The following is a 15,751-nucleotide window of genomic DNA, read 5'->3' as shown; positions in this document are numbered from 1 at the left end:
TGGATCGTTTACACAAAAAAGTGTGTGTGGTGTTTTCACATGGACTTCAACTGAGAGATGCTTTGTTTTGGACTCTTTAGTAGCACATTTTAACACTGTGACTTGCACACATTTGAATTAAGATATTGGAAGCAAAAGCAAGTTGGTTTGAACATTATGTAATGTTTCTGTTTGCACAGAATGTTTCCAAACAATAAGATGGCTGCCTACCATATGCTGCGATGTCACGTGACCAGGCTCTAACCAATGTGCTTTGTCATGCTCCTGATGCCGTCTTTATGATGAAATGTGTCAGAGGAGTCTGGTCATGTGATGTCGCTGTGCATGGAAGTCGGCCATCTTGTTGGTTGGAAACGTTCTTGTGTAATATATGTGATATGTGAGTTTTTGTGCAACGTTCGACTACAGACACCAGGTGTCCTTGTGGATATTGTGTTTTGGAGTTGAGCTGTATTGAGCATGTTTGACCGCTTTATGTGGCGTGGTCCATCACTGAGGGTAAGGGTCAGTGTGTGCATTGCTATTGGTGGAGGACCTTTTACAGTACTTTCTTTTGGAATTTACATTTGTTGGACTTTCAACTCTGAACCTTCATTGAATAACTAAAACTGACTCTTTTTTTCATGTATTTATTTAAAGCACTACACTTATACATTTTTAATACAGTTGCTTCGTTATCAGTGAACTGTGCTAACTGCTTGAGTGTAAATATCAATATATCTGGATAATATTGTAAGTGCAGGTGAAGTGTGTTATATTTATTTATAGTTGAAATGAGACACTAGTCCGTTTAGTTCAACCAATTAAAAAAAACACAAACAAATTGAAAACCTTCATATAAACAATCCTATACCCGCAGTTATAAATGTGACTACCACCGTTCTATACAGCAAAAAAAAAAAAAAACACACAATCAAAAATAAAATAATTGAACAGAAACATGCCAGATTTTCAAATGCCTCCTTTATTCCACTACAAAAACTGTTAAGATCATTTAAAACTGCTCCATAGCTACATGCCTATGTTCTGTATAACCCTCTTTAATCATGTCTAAAAAGAGGCATGAAAGTACTGATCTTTGCCATTATTATCAAACATATTGAAAGGATATAAAGCACAGTGTGATATACAGTATCATCACCTGCATTCGGCTAATTGCTAGGGCTCAGAAATTTCCCTGTGCCAAAGCCTAGTCAATGTTTCACACATAGTATGAACTCTGAGCTCTCAATAAATCTATCTATGTTTCACTAGACATAAAAGGCTCCACTAACCATAGAAAATATAGATCTATTTTTCAGTATAGTTCTCCAGTATAGAAAAAGTTATATCCCTATGTTAAAGTAATTTGTTAACATACAACACTGGGAATGTTAATGTTATCTAACATCTATAACCAAATTCAGGACTGAAATATAAATAGCAACAATCCAATAAATCATATGAATACTTTCAATCAAATGCTTTACATGATATATAACATGTAAAAATGTTTATTAGATATATTTAAGGATGAGCCAAACACCTCCGGTTTGGTTCACACCAGAACCTGCGAACAGACCTAAACTTCATGTAAACTTTAGAACCCTATTAAAGTCTATGGGACTCGAACGTTCAAAATCAGAAGTGCTAATTTTAAAGGCTAATATGCAAGTTATTGTCCTAAAAAGTGTTTGGGGACCTGGGTCCTGCCCCAGGGCACATGGATCAATGCAAGAAAAAGTTTTAAAAACGGGCATTTTTTAGGGAGCAATGATTTTAATAATGCTTAAAGTGAAACAATAAAATTGTAATATTCCTTTAAATTTCGTACCTGGTGGGTGTCTATAGTATGCCTGTAAAGGGGCGCATGTTTTATGAAATGGTAGGAGTACTTTTGTACCCCCTTACCATTTAAAACAGGGGGGAGCCGGGATCTGAGGGTCCCCTTGTTAAAGGGGGCTTCCAGACTCTGATAAGCCCCCCGCCTGCAGACCCCCACAACCACCAGACAGGGTTGTGGGGATGAGGCCCTTGTCCTCATCAACATGGGGCAAAGTGCTTTGGGGGGACCCCAAAGCATCCTCCCAATGTTGAGGGCATGTGGCCTGGTACAGTTCAGGAGGGGGGCTCTCTCTCACCCCCCCCCTCTCTTTTTCTGCGGCCTGCCGTGTTGCGTGCTCAGATAAAGGGCCTGGTATGGATTTTTGGGGGGGAACTCATTTTATTTTAATTTGACGCGGGGTTCCCCTTAATATCAATACCAGACCTGAAGGGCCTGGTAATTGAATTTGGGGGAATTTTTTTTTTATCAATGACTTTCAATGACTGTTATCTGTATTACTGGGAGCCGACAATTCATTATAGTCGCTTTTAGTTGTGCTTTTAAATTACTTTTTTTCCTGCAGAAATTACACTTTGTGCAGGGACAGTTCTAAGCACGGGAAATATTACACTTTTATTGTTTCACTTTAAGCATTATAAAAATCACTGCTCCCGAAAAAACTTCAGTTTTTAAAACTTTTTTTGCATTGATACATGTCCCCTGGGGCAGGATCCAGGTCTCCAAACACTTTTTATAACAATAACTTGCATATAAGCCTTTAAAATTAGCACTTTAGATTTCTCCCATAGACTTGTACAGGGTGTGCCGCAGCTTTTCGAATTTGCCGCGAACACCCCAAATTGTTCGCTGTTCGGAGAATAGGCGAACAGGCAATGTTTGAGTTGAACATGAGTTCGACTCGAACTTAAAGCTCATCCTTAGAGATATTCATATGATTTATAATCTACCTTATTTTGTCTAAAATGCTACACATTTTTAATCCTCTTACGTGAAATGTCTGTAACTAGGAAATGTACTTCTCTTTTGGGGCAGAATTAAGGGAGAGTGTTAGAATTCATTGACATTCCTAATGGAAATGGCCACAACTAAACTTGATCTGTGAATTGTTATTAATTTTAAGGTCATCACAGAGGACAAGGGGGCACACTTTATGCCTGGAGGAAAAGAGATTTCATCTCCAAATACGGAAAGACTTCTTCACAGTAAGAGCTGTGAAAATGTGGAATGAGGACTCCCTCAAAAGCTGGTTCTAGCTGGCTTAGTAGATTGTTTTAAGAAAAGCCTGGATTCTTTCCTAAATGTACATAATATAACTGGATACTAATATTTATAGATAAAGTTGATCCAGCGAATATCAGATTGCCTCTCGGGGATAAGAAAAGAATTGTTTCCCCTGCTGGAGCAAATTGGATCATGCTTTATTGTTTTGTTTTTTTGCCTTCCTCTGAATTCACTGATGGTATAGGATTGTATATATATATATATATATATATATATTTAAACACGCCCTGTCCCACCGCAGAAGCAAACGCATACGTGAGCCACGCCCGCATATGAAAACCACACATGTGAGATATCTCCGTGATTGTTAGAGCGAGAGCAATAATTCTAGCCCTGGAACTCCGCTGTAACTCAAAACATGCAACATGTAGAATTTTTTTAAACGTCGCATAAGGGTAAAAGTTTGTCGCCATTCTATGAGCTAATGCAATTTTGAAGCGTGACATGTTGGGTATTAATTTACTCGGCATAACATCATCTTTCATAATATCAAAAAAAAATTGGGCTAACATTACTGTTGTCCAATTTTTTTAATTCAAAATAGTGTCTTTTTTCAAAAAAAAGTCTGCTTGTAATACGGTGTGACAGAAAGTATTGCAACGAAAAAATAAAAAATTATATATATATATATATATATATATATATATATATATATATATATATATATATATATATATATATATATATATATATACATATATACATACATATATATATATATATACATATATATATATATATATATATATATATACATATATATATATATATATATATATATATACATATATATATATATATATATATATATATATATATATATATATATATATACATATATATATATATATATATATATATATATATATATACATATATATATATATATATATATATATATATATATATACGGTGGGGCAAAAAGGTATTTAGTCAGCCACCAATTGTGCAAGTTCTCACACTTAAAAAGATGAGAAAGGCCTGTAATTGTCATCATAGGTATACCTCAACTATTAGAGGCAAAATGTGGAAACAAATCCAGACAATCACATTGTCTGATTTGTGAATGAATTTATTTGCAAATTATGTTGGAAAATAAGTATTTGGTCAATATCAAAAGTTCATCTCAATACTTTGTTATATATCCTTTGTTGGCAATGACAGAGGTCAAACATTTTCTGTAAGTCTTCACAAGGTTGTCACACACTGTTGCTGGTATGTTGGCCCATTCTTCCATGCAGATCTCCTCTAGAGCAGTGATGTTTTGGGGCTGTCGCTGGGCAACATGGACTTTCAACTTCCTCCAAAGGTTTTCTAAGGGGTTGAGATCTGAAGACTGGCTAGGCCACTCCAGGATCTTGAAATTCTTCTTACGAAGCCTCTCCTTCTTTGCCGGGTGGTGTGTTTGGGATCATTGTCATGCTGAAAGACCCATCCACGTTTCATCTTCAATGCCCTTGCTGATGGGAGGAGATTTGCACTGAAAATCTCACGATACATGGCCCCATTCATTCTTTCATGTACACGGATCAGTCGTCCTGTTCCCTTTGCATCGAAACAGCTCCAAAGCATAATGTTGCCATCCCCATGCTTCACAGTAGGCATGGTGTTCTTTGGTTGCAACTCAGCATTCTCTCTCCTCCAAACACGAAGAGTTGTGTTTCTACCAAACAGTTCTACTTTGGTTTCATCTGACCATATGACATTCTCCCAATCCTCTTCTGGATCATCCAAATGCTCTCTAGCAAACCTCAGATGGGCCCGGACATGTACTTGTACTGGCTTAAGCAGGGGGACACGTCTGGCACTGCAGGATCTGAGTCCTTGGCAGCGTAGTGTGTTACTGATGGTAGCCTTTGTTACATTGGTCCCAGGTCTCTGCAGGTCATTCATTAGGTCCCACCTTGTGGTTCTGGGATTTTTGCTCACCGTTCTTGTGATCATTTTGACCCCCCACGGGGTGAGATCTTGTGTGGAGCCCCAGATCGAGGGAGATTATCAGATGTCTTGTATGTCTTCCATTTTCTAATTATTGCTCCCACAGTTGATTTCTGCATACCAAGCTGCTTCAGTACCTAGTGCAGATTCAGTCTTCCCAGCCTGGTGCAGGTCTACAATTTTGTCTCTGGTGTCCTTTGACAGCTCTTTGGTCTTCACCATAGTGGAGTTTGGAGTGTGACTGTTTGAGGTTTTAAACAGGTGTCTTTTATACTGATAACACGTTCAAACAGGTGCCATTAATACAGGTAATGAGTGGAGGATAGAGGAGCCTCTTAACCACTTTCAGACCGGACCATTTTGCTGGTAAATGACCAGAGGTCTTTTTACACTTTGGCACTGCGCTGCTTTAACTGGTAATTGCGCGGTCATGCAATGTTGTACCCAAACAAAATTTGCGTCCTTTTCTTCCCACAAATAGAGCTTTCTTTTGATGGTATTTGATTGCCTCTGCGATTTTTATTTTTTGCGATATAAACGTAAAAAGACCGCAAATTTTGAAAAAAAATGATATTTTCTACTTTTTGTTATTAGAAAAATCCAATAAACTCAATTTTAGTCATACATTTAGGACAAAATGTATTCAGCCACATGTCTTTGGTAAAAAAAAAGTCAATAATTGTATATTTATTGGTTTGCGCAAAAGTTGTCACATCTACAAACTAAGGTACGTTTTCTGGAATTTACGCAGCTTTTAGTTTACGACTGCCTATCTCATTTCTTGAGGTGCTAAAATGACAGGGCAGTACAAAACCCCCCCAAATGACCCCATTTTGGAAAGTAGACCCCCTAAGGAAATTGATAAGAGGCATGTTGAGCCCATTGAATATTTTATTTTTTTGCCTCAAGCGATTGAATAATGACAAAAAAAAAATTTTTTTTTTTTTTTTACACAAAGTTGTCACTAAATGATATATTGCTCACACATGCTATGGGCGTATGTGAAATGACACCCCAAAATAAATTCTGCTGCTTCTCCTGAGTACGGGGATACCACATATGTGGGACTTTTTGGGAGCCTAGCCGCGTACAGGGCCCCGAAAACCAAGCACCGCCTTCAGGCTTTCTAAGGGCGTAAATTTTTGATTTCACGCCTCACTACCTATTACAGTTTTGAAGGCCATAAAATGCCAAGATGGCACAAAACCCCCACAAATGACCCCATTTTAGAAAGTAGACACCCCAAGCTATTTGCTGAGAGGCATGTTGAGTCCATGGAATATTTTATATTTTGCCACAAGTTGCGGGAAAATTACAAACTTTTTTTTTTTTTTTTTTTTTTTCACAAAGTTGTCACTAAATGATATATTGCTCATGCATGCCATGGGCATATGTGAAATGACACCCCAAAATAAATTCTGCTGCTTCTCCTGAGTACGGGGATACCACATATGTGGGACTTTTTGGGAGCCTAGCCGCGTACGGGGCCCCGAAAACCAAGCACCGCCTTCAGGCTTTCTAAGGGCGTAATTTTTTGAGTTCACTTCTCACTACCTATTACAGTTTTGAAGGCCATAAAATGCCAAGATGGCACAAAACCCCCACAAATGACCCCATTTTAGAAAGTAGACACCCCAAGCTATTTGCTGAGAGGCATGTTGAGTCCATGGAATATTTTATATTTTGCCACAAGTTGCGGGAAAATTACAAACTTTTTTTTTTTTTCACAAAGTTGTCACTAAATGATATATTGCTCACGCATGCCATGGGCATATGTGAAATGACACCCCAAAATAAATTCTGCTGCTTCTCCTGAGTACGGGGATACCACATATGTGGGACTTTTTGGGAGCCTAGCCGCGTACGGGGCCCCAAAAACCAAGCACCGCCTTCAGGCTTTCTAAGGGCGTTACAGTTTTGAAGGCCATAAAATGCCAAGATGGCACAAACCCCCCCCCCCCAAATGACCCCATTTTAGAAAGTAGACACCCCTAAATTTAGGGGTACACTAGTGAGACTAGGTAATAAATGGCGGGTGCCCTGAAACTATAAAAAAATAACTAACCAACCAGCGTCACCTGTAACAGTTATATGGTGATCACTGGTGAAAGGGTTAACTAGGGGGCAATCAGGGGGCTTTATGCGGTAGTATATGGGGGTCCCTGGCGCTATAAAAAGCTGCGGCGAACCTAAATACCTACCTGCCTAACTAGCGTCACCTGTGACACTAATACAGCGATCAGAAAAACGATCGCTTATTAGGCTGGGTTCACACTGGAGCGATGCGGGAACGCCACGAATGCGCGGCGGGTTCCCGCATCGCATGCCTCCCGGCGGCAGTTCACACTGCCCTATGCGAACTGCTGGGAGTGTCAGTGAAATGTTAATGACACCCCCAGATCAGTTCGCATATCGCAGTGCGATCTGCAAACTTGGATCGCATGGTGTGAACACCCATGCGATCCGATTCTGCTGCGGACCAAAAAAAGGGTCCCGTGCGAGTTTGCGGCGGGTGCGGCGGGTGCGACACGAATTCAGCCATACTATCTGTATAGCTGAACTCGAATCGCACAGAGATCGGATGTGATTTGCACTGCAGTGCGGTGCGAATCACATCCGTTCTCATAAACCGCTGCAATGTGAACCCAGCCTTAGTGACACTGGCGACGGGGGGTGATCACGGGGTTAAACCTTTATTGGGGGGGTTAGGGGGGTACCTTAGAACTAAAGGGGGCTAACCCTAACTGCCCTAACAGTTATTAGTCACAAATGACACCTGCCGGGTGATCAGGGGGTTAAACCTTTATTAGGTAATAAATGGCGGGTGCCCTGAAACTATAAAAAAATAACTAACCAACCAGCGTCACCTGTAACAGTTATATGGTGATCACTGGTGAAAGGGTTAACTAGGGGGCAATCAGGGGGCTTTATGCGGTAGTATATGGGGGTCCCTAGCGCTATAAAAAGCTGCGGCGAACCTAAATACCTACCTGCCTAACTAGCGTCACCTGTGACACTAATACGGCGATCAGAAAAATGATCGCTTATTAGGCTGGGTTCACACTGGAGCGATGCGGAAACGCCGCGAATCCGCGGCGGGTTCCCGCATCGCATGCCTCCCGGCGGCAGTTCACACTGCCCTATGCGAACTGCTGGGAGTGTCAGTGAAATGTTACTGACACCCCCAGATCAGTTCGCATATCGCAGTGCGATCTGCAAACTCGGATCGCATGGTGTGAACACCCATGCGATCCGATTCTGCTGCGGGCCAAAAAAAGGGTCCCGTGCGAATTTGCGGCGGGTGCGGCGGGTGTGGCGGGTGCGGCGGGTGCGGCGAATGGCTGAACTCGAATCGCACAGAGATCGGATGTGATTTGCACTGCAGTGCGGTGCGAATCACATTCGTTCTCATAAACCGCTGCAATGTGAACCCAGCCTTAGTGACACTGGCGACGGGGGGTGATCACGGGGTTAAACCTTTATTGGGGGGGTTAGGGGGGTACATTAGAACTAAAGGGGGCTAACCCTAACTGCCCTAACAGTTATTACAGTCACAAATGACACCAATGCAAAAAAAAAAAAAAAAAAAAAAAAATGACATTGGTGTCACTGTGACTGGGGGGCAGGGGTAATTGGGGGGGTGATCGGGGGGTAAAGGGGGGGTGTGAGTGTGCCTGGCATGTTCTACTGTGTGTGGGATGTGTTGGTGCAACTCACTGATCCGCTCTCCTCCGTGTCGGAACGAAAAATACCGACACGGAGGAGAGAATACATCACTTCCTCTCCTGTGTTTACATTACAGGAGAGGAAGTGATGTCACCGGGGATTTCCATTCGTCGGGAGCGATCGCGAGGGGGTGGCCATGAATGAATGGCCGTCCCCTCGTCCGGGATCGCTCCCGAACGAAAACCGACCGCCGCAGGCACCGGGCGGGGGCCCGATCGGGCCCCCGACCCGCGGGAGGCAAATCACGTACATTTACGTGCTTATGCCTGCCCGTGCCATTCTGCCGACGTACATCGGCGTGAGGCGGTCGGCAAGTGGTTAAAGAAGAAGATACAGGTCTGTGAGAGACAGAAATCTTGCTTGTTTGTAGGTGACCAAATACTTATTTTCCACCATAATTTGCAAACAAGTTCTTTCAAAAATCAGACAACGTGATTGTCTGGATTTGTTTCCAATTGGTGGCTGACTAAATACTTTTATGCCCCACTGTATATATATATATATATATATATATATATATATATATATATATATATATATATATATACATATATATATATATATATATAATGTTTGGGAATTCTAAGTAATTTTCTAGCAAAAAAAAAAATATTTTAACTTGCAAACAAGTTTGAAAACCAGGCCCAGTCTTAAAGTGGTTAAAGAATATGCGAACCCAACATTTCATATTCCCAATATGTTCCTGCTGTACTATGTACATGTATGAAAAAGTATCTGGTTCTCTTTGCATCGCTTCCTTTGTGTGAAATCCATGGTGTTCCTGCCAGTCCCTCTGCTTTCCTATTAAAAACTGACCACACTTAACAGGAGAGCACACCATGGTCAGTTTTCTAGCTGTGCTTGGAACTCAGCCTGCCCTCCTCCAATGATCAGACTTGCCCTGGCATGTCCCCCGGCACAGCTTTTCACTGGGAATGTTAGTACCTGCTGTTTCTCTTCCCCCAGCTCTTATGCAGCTGAGAACAGAGGGTATGTGATCACTCACAAAAAAAAGGGAAAAAAGGTATTTATAATGTTTTTTATATCTATACACAAATGTTTTGCCTTTCATTTTTATTTTAAACTGAAAGGGTTGTTTTACCAGATGATCGTTTACAATCACTTTAAGTAAGGCTGCAGACCATTTGTAAGAAATAGCAATGTAAACACCTTTTTTTTAACCTTTAAATCCTAGAGTACCGACATCACCCCACCAACACCAATGCCCTGGGGGCTGTTGGGGAGGGAAATAGTCTCCTTCTACCAGTTGCAGTAACTGTCCAGAACCCGGGTCTGTGTGATCACCAGACCGCTAAAAATATGTTTATATTTTTATCTAAAGCCTCATACACACGATTGAATTTTCCACAGACAAAACGTCAGACTTTTGTCTGAAGGGCTTTGGCCAGGAACTTGTCTTGCATACAAACGGCAAGGAATTGTCGGCCAACAAACATGAATGTAGTGACGTACTACGTGGTTTTTCAGCTCTTTAGTGCCACCCTTTGGGCTCCTTCTGTTAATTTCATGTTAGTAGAAGTCTGGTGAGTGTTGATTCGCGCTTTTCATTTCACGCTTTTCATTTTGTGATTTTCAGTTTGTTTCTGAATGGTCGTTCATCAACCAGCCATGTTGCGGAATCGGAGGAGATAACGTGTTATTTATTATTGGCTTTGGAGTTATTGCTTTGACCCAAGTCCAGTCCAGGAAGAGGAGGAGGAGTTTTTCTTGGACCAAAAATTGGTTGCTTTATTAATTGTGACCAATTATGTCATATGCCTTTGCTGCGGGAGCGCCAGGAGAATAATCCAGATGATTTTCGGAATTATTTTTATTATTATATTATATTTTCTATATTTTTGGATGCATAGAATGCATTTTTTGGTTAAGTTCTATTGGCAGATAGCATGTCTAATTTTTATTTTTATTTTTTTATGCACAGTAAAAAAAATGTGTAAAATAATACTTGGCTATATGTTTTACTTCAAATGACAATTTGGGAGTATACATTTACATTTTAAAAAATACATGTAAAATTAACAAGGTACACCAACATAGTTGTATCTTTGATATAAAAAACTAGGGGATAATGGTGTTGTGGTAACTTGCACCAAAAAAAACAAGCATAATAATAATATTATTGATATCACTAGAAAAAAAGCCTTTGAAAAATGAATTTGTCATAACCATCAGTATCACCAGCAAAGCAGCTTCATTATTATCCCATTAAAGAAGAGAATGTGTGCTGCATTTCCAGATTTCATAATTTGCCGCGTCACTCCATTACGAACGCTAGTTTACAAGACTGACCGCTTCCAGCCTGTCCGTGCTTCACAGCATGCGTGATTGGACTTTTGTCTCACGGACTTGTGTACACACGATCAGAAAATAAGACGACAGACCATTATCCGTGGAAAATTTTAAAGCCTGCCATTCAACATTTGTCCTTTGAAAATCCGACAACAATTGTCCGATGGAGCGTACAAACGGTCATATTTTATAATAAACATTTTGGATTTTTTTAAAATTATGCCTACGCTTACAATTTTGGCACCTTCAAAGTCCTGGTATTTACACATACAAATTTAGTTATATGTTTGGGATGATGGTAGTTGTTATTATCATAAATTTAGTCTATTTATACTGCTTATGCTGAGACATGTTTATTCTGAAACTCTCGTAAATCAGTCCCATATATTATTTAGAACTGCATGTGATGCTTTGAACAGCTTTTTACAAAGACATTGTATAATAATTGCAAGTGACTTTTGATTGGGCTACTTACAGATATTACATACTGTACTGCATATACCTACAATACAGATTATAAATACTGTATATACAGTACCTATAAAATAGCTGTCTTGTGGCCTGCAAAAACTTTTATTGATAACATTAATGTTTTTTTTGGATTCATGCAACATCTTATGATCTGTTTCATTGCCTGTGTTACCAGTGTAGCAAATTTAGTTATTTTATCTCTGATGTAATAAGCAGAGCAGCCTGCGATTGCTTTGGTCTGCTCTGAGCTCTGCAGGCTGCAAGTTTGATTGCTTCCCACTGCCTTTTGGAGACTTTCAGAATATAGTGGGTAGGAGAATGAAATGAGCAGCTTCGGCCAATCCCTAGGGGAAGGTGCCCGAATGGTGGCTGGGTGAGGGTATACATAGCCTGGAGCATGGGAGAGCAGTGTTCTTCCTCAGGAGGTGAGGTTCCCAGCCAGAAAGGCTAAAGATCCTGATAGTTTCTTCAAGGTCCAAACTGTGCATAGCTGGGGGGGGGGTTGGGTTCTTATGTCCCATACACATGGTCGGAAAATCAGACGAAAAAAGTCAGATTGGATGATGTTGTCGGAAAATCCAATCGCGTGTGGGTTCTATCAGACTTTTTCCATCGGATTTTTCCGACGCACAAAGTTTGAGAGCAGGATCTAAAATTTTCCGACAACAAACTACGATCGTTTAAATTACAATCGTGTGTAGAAAAGTCCGATGGGCAAAAGTGCCACGCATGCTCAGAATAAACTAAGAGATGAAAGCTATTGGCCCGTTTATAGTCCTGACGTACGTGTTTGATGTCACCTCGTTCCGAACGATCGGATTTTCTGGCAACTTTGTGTGACCATTTGTATGCAAGACAAGTTTGGCCCAAAATCCGTCAGAAAAAATCAGGCAGATTTTGTGGTCGGAATGTCCGACCGTGTGTATGGGGCATTAGAGAGCTAAAAAAGAGGTTTCACCAAGGATCTAGTCTGGAGGCTCACTGAGGAGACTGTCTGCCTGAGTCTGGAGGGAGACATCTGAGTCCCAGGAACACTGTGAGTACAGACCTGAGAGGGGGATCCTAGCGACTGCTGCTGTTAACCCCTGGTCATAGTTGCCAACATTGTAAACAAAAAAGTTAGGGGAACACTTTTTTGGCAGTAGGCGGAGTTGTATTATAATTAGGGGGCCGGGCATGCGGTTATAGGTGTGGCATATAAAAAGGTGAAAATGTGGCGCATGAAGCCAAAATATGGGTGTGGTTTACATTAAATATTGGGCGTGGCTTACATAGGGGCGTGGCTCAAATGGGTGTGGCTAGAGTCTGAGATGGATGCGGGGGGAGAGGGAAAGGAGGGGGGAGAGGGAAAGGAGAGACAGCAGCCACCCGATCCTACACCACAATAGCAATATGTGTTTGCCAGAGTTTGACAATCAGCAGATAAAGATACTCCAAATACCTGATGTTAGCGCTTCAATCATCCTGGCACCATGATTGTTATGGTGTCAGGATGATTGAAGCGCATTATTTCTATTATTACATTGTAACATGAAATCAAATCATTCAACTCACCATAATGCAGAATCAGTGGGAGCCATGAGCGCGTCACTAGCCACGTTGCCTGCCACCAGATGCCATCAGGTGTCCCAAGCGGGGTCTGTCCTTACATCAGATGCCCCATCAGAGGTACCTTCCTCAAATCTGTGTCCATCAGCGGAGCCCCTCCTTACATCTGGTTTCCCTCTGACATTCAGACTGCCCCCCCCACATCCGCAGACTGGCCCCCACATCCGCAGACTGGCCCCCACATCCACAGACTGGCCCCGACATACTCACTGCACGAAATTTCCACGACAGGACATTACATCTCCTGGCCTCCAAGCGGCAGCCATCGTTGCCGCGTTGACTTTGAACTGTGGCGCCGCCCCATTGCTCTTCACACACACACACTGGTAGCGGGGGTGGGCAGCACCACTGGTTCTCTATTGAAGACCAGCTTCTGGTCTTCTTAAAAATGGCGGCCGGTGGACACATTGTGACCTCTAGCGGCCGGTGGCAAAAAACTGGAAATTCAATTTCCCGGGACAAACCGAATTTCCCAGGACATTTCCCGGGACAAAATTAATTCAGGACAAATGTCCTAATCCCGGGAATGTCCCGGGAAACTCGGGACAGTTGGCAACTATGCCTAGTGTACTAATATTAAGGCTTGACTGGACTGGTACATTGTGTTCCAGTGCTGTCCACTTCATGTTCTACTTCTAAAGGAACTGTCATAAGAAGCTGGTACAAAGGGAAGAGTGTCCTCACATTCCTGTTCAGTGTTTGGAGAATCCCACATCTCCCTGAAGCCCATCCAAGTTATTCTGCAATAAACTTGAGAAAAAAGCAACCCCTAGACTGTTTATTTGAGCCATAGGAATGAAAGTTGCCATTTGCCTGGCTACTACTACAGAGAGGGGATAGAACCTGGGTGACAAATCAGTGGCTCCTGTGGGAGTAGTGCTGGACCAGATAGATTCCTGTTCTTACAGGAAATGGCTGCCACACAGAAGCTAGATGTCAAAGCTATTTTGCATCTGCACTTTGATATAGGAGCTACATTACACCAGTGTTCCCTGTGGATTATGTGAATTATTCTTGTGACGTATAAACCTCATTTGATATGTTGCACAGCCCTTTGAAACAAATATTGAGCAATTAGGGACATTTGTGAGGCACGCTTATGGTAGAACTCCTATGAGTGAGCTATGTATACATGTGACTACATGTGATGCTTTGAGCAGACTATTTTCCTATAAAAGTTCATAACATCTGCAAGTGATTAGGCATCTAGCTGCTTACAGATTACAATCATACATTATGTACATAAGGTGTCTCGTAGTGTGTCATAAACTGATTGAAGATATTTATGCTATTTGACACATTGGACTGATGCGACATCTTATGACCTATTTATCAATTTTTTTGTTTTTTGTATTGCCGTTACATAACAGACTCCCCTTCCTTAAAGTGCCATGCTTTAAAATTGTGTACCCTATGGAACAGCGCAACCTACTGTACCAAAAAATCTCCATAGGCAACACTTTAAAAGCAAATCCTTTCACAAGCCAGTAATGGCTTGTTTACATCCTGGCTGGCGAAACCGGAAATTACAAAATCCTTGTCGCTTCTGGTTTCACATACCATAGAGGTGATTGGGGACATTCCAGTCCTCGGTCATCTCTATTGTAAGTCAGCAAGTTCAGTCTCAGGCTCCCCAGTGGGACCGGAGAAGGAACTACATTGCATATAAAGGGCTATTTAGCTGCTAGGATTGATTTTACATAAAAATCAATCGCCAGCTGCAGGCATCATCCCGGTAATTCCATTGAAAGTCCAGGACGTCATATGACTTCATACGAGTGGAAAGTGTTTAAAGTGTATGTTACCCAATCATTTCCTATTCCTGATGTGCCTGCTGTACAATGTACTTGTATGAAAAAGTCTCCTGTTCTATTTGTATTGTTTGCTTTGTGTGAAATCTCTGGTGATCGTGACAGTCCCTTTGCGTTCCTATTATAAAACTGACCACAGCAGACATATAAGTATATCCATCCTAGAGTGGTCAGTTTTCTTCTTTGCACCCTACTTTGAAGCACAGGCTGCCTTTACTCCATTGGTCAGACCTAGGCTGACATTTCCCCCTGCAAGCTAATGACTGGAAAGATCAGTATACCACTTTTTTTCCGCCTCCTAGCAAAGTGTCATTTCTACAGTGTTTTCACATGAAAAGATATAAAAAAAAATTACAAAAATGTGAGGGATGTGCTCACTTTTGTGAGATACTGTCTATGTATATATATATATATATATATATATATATATATATATATATACACACACTGTATTCTCATACTCATTCTCTATATTCTCTTGCTTTGTGCACTGGTGTGCAGTCATGTTGGAACAGGAAGGGGCCATCCCTGAACCACCAAGTTGGGCGCATTAAATTGTCCAAAATGTGTTGGTATGCTGACTCCTTAAGAATTCCCTTTACTGGAACTAAGGAGCAAAGCCCAACCCCTGAAAAACAGCCCCACACCATAATCCCCCCTCCACCAAATGATTTGGACCAGTGCGCAAAGCAAGATCTATAAAGACATGGATGAGTGAGTTTGGGGTGGAGGAAATTGATTGGCCTAAACCAGGCAGAACACATTTGGGATGAATTAGAGC

The sequence above is a fragment of the Lithobates pipiens genome, unplaced genomic scaffold, assembly GCF_037356315.1.
Source record: "Lithobates pipiens isolate NorthernLeopardFrog02 unplaced genomic scaffold, aLitPip1_a1.2 Scaffold_30, whole genome shotgun sequence".
NCBI classification, from domain to species: domain Eukaryota; kingdom Metazoa; phylum Chordata; class Amphibia; order Anura; family Ranidae; genus Lithobates; species Lithobates pipiens.
The sequence above is the reverse complement of the archived record's forward strand: the minus strand, read 5'-3'. Positions refer to the sequence as shown.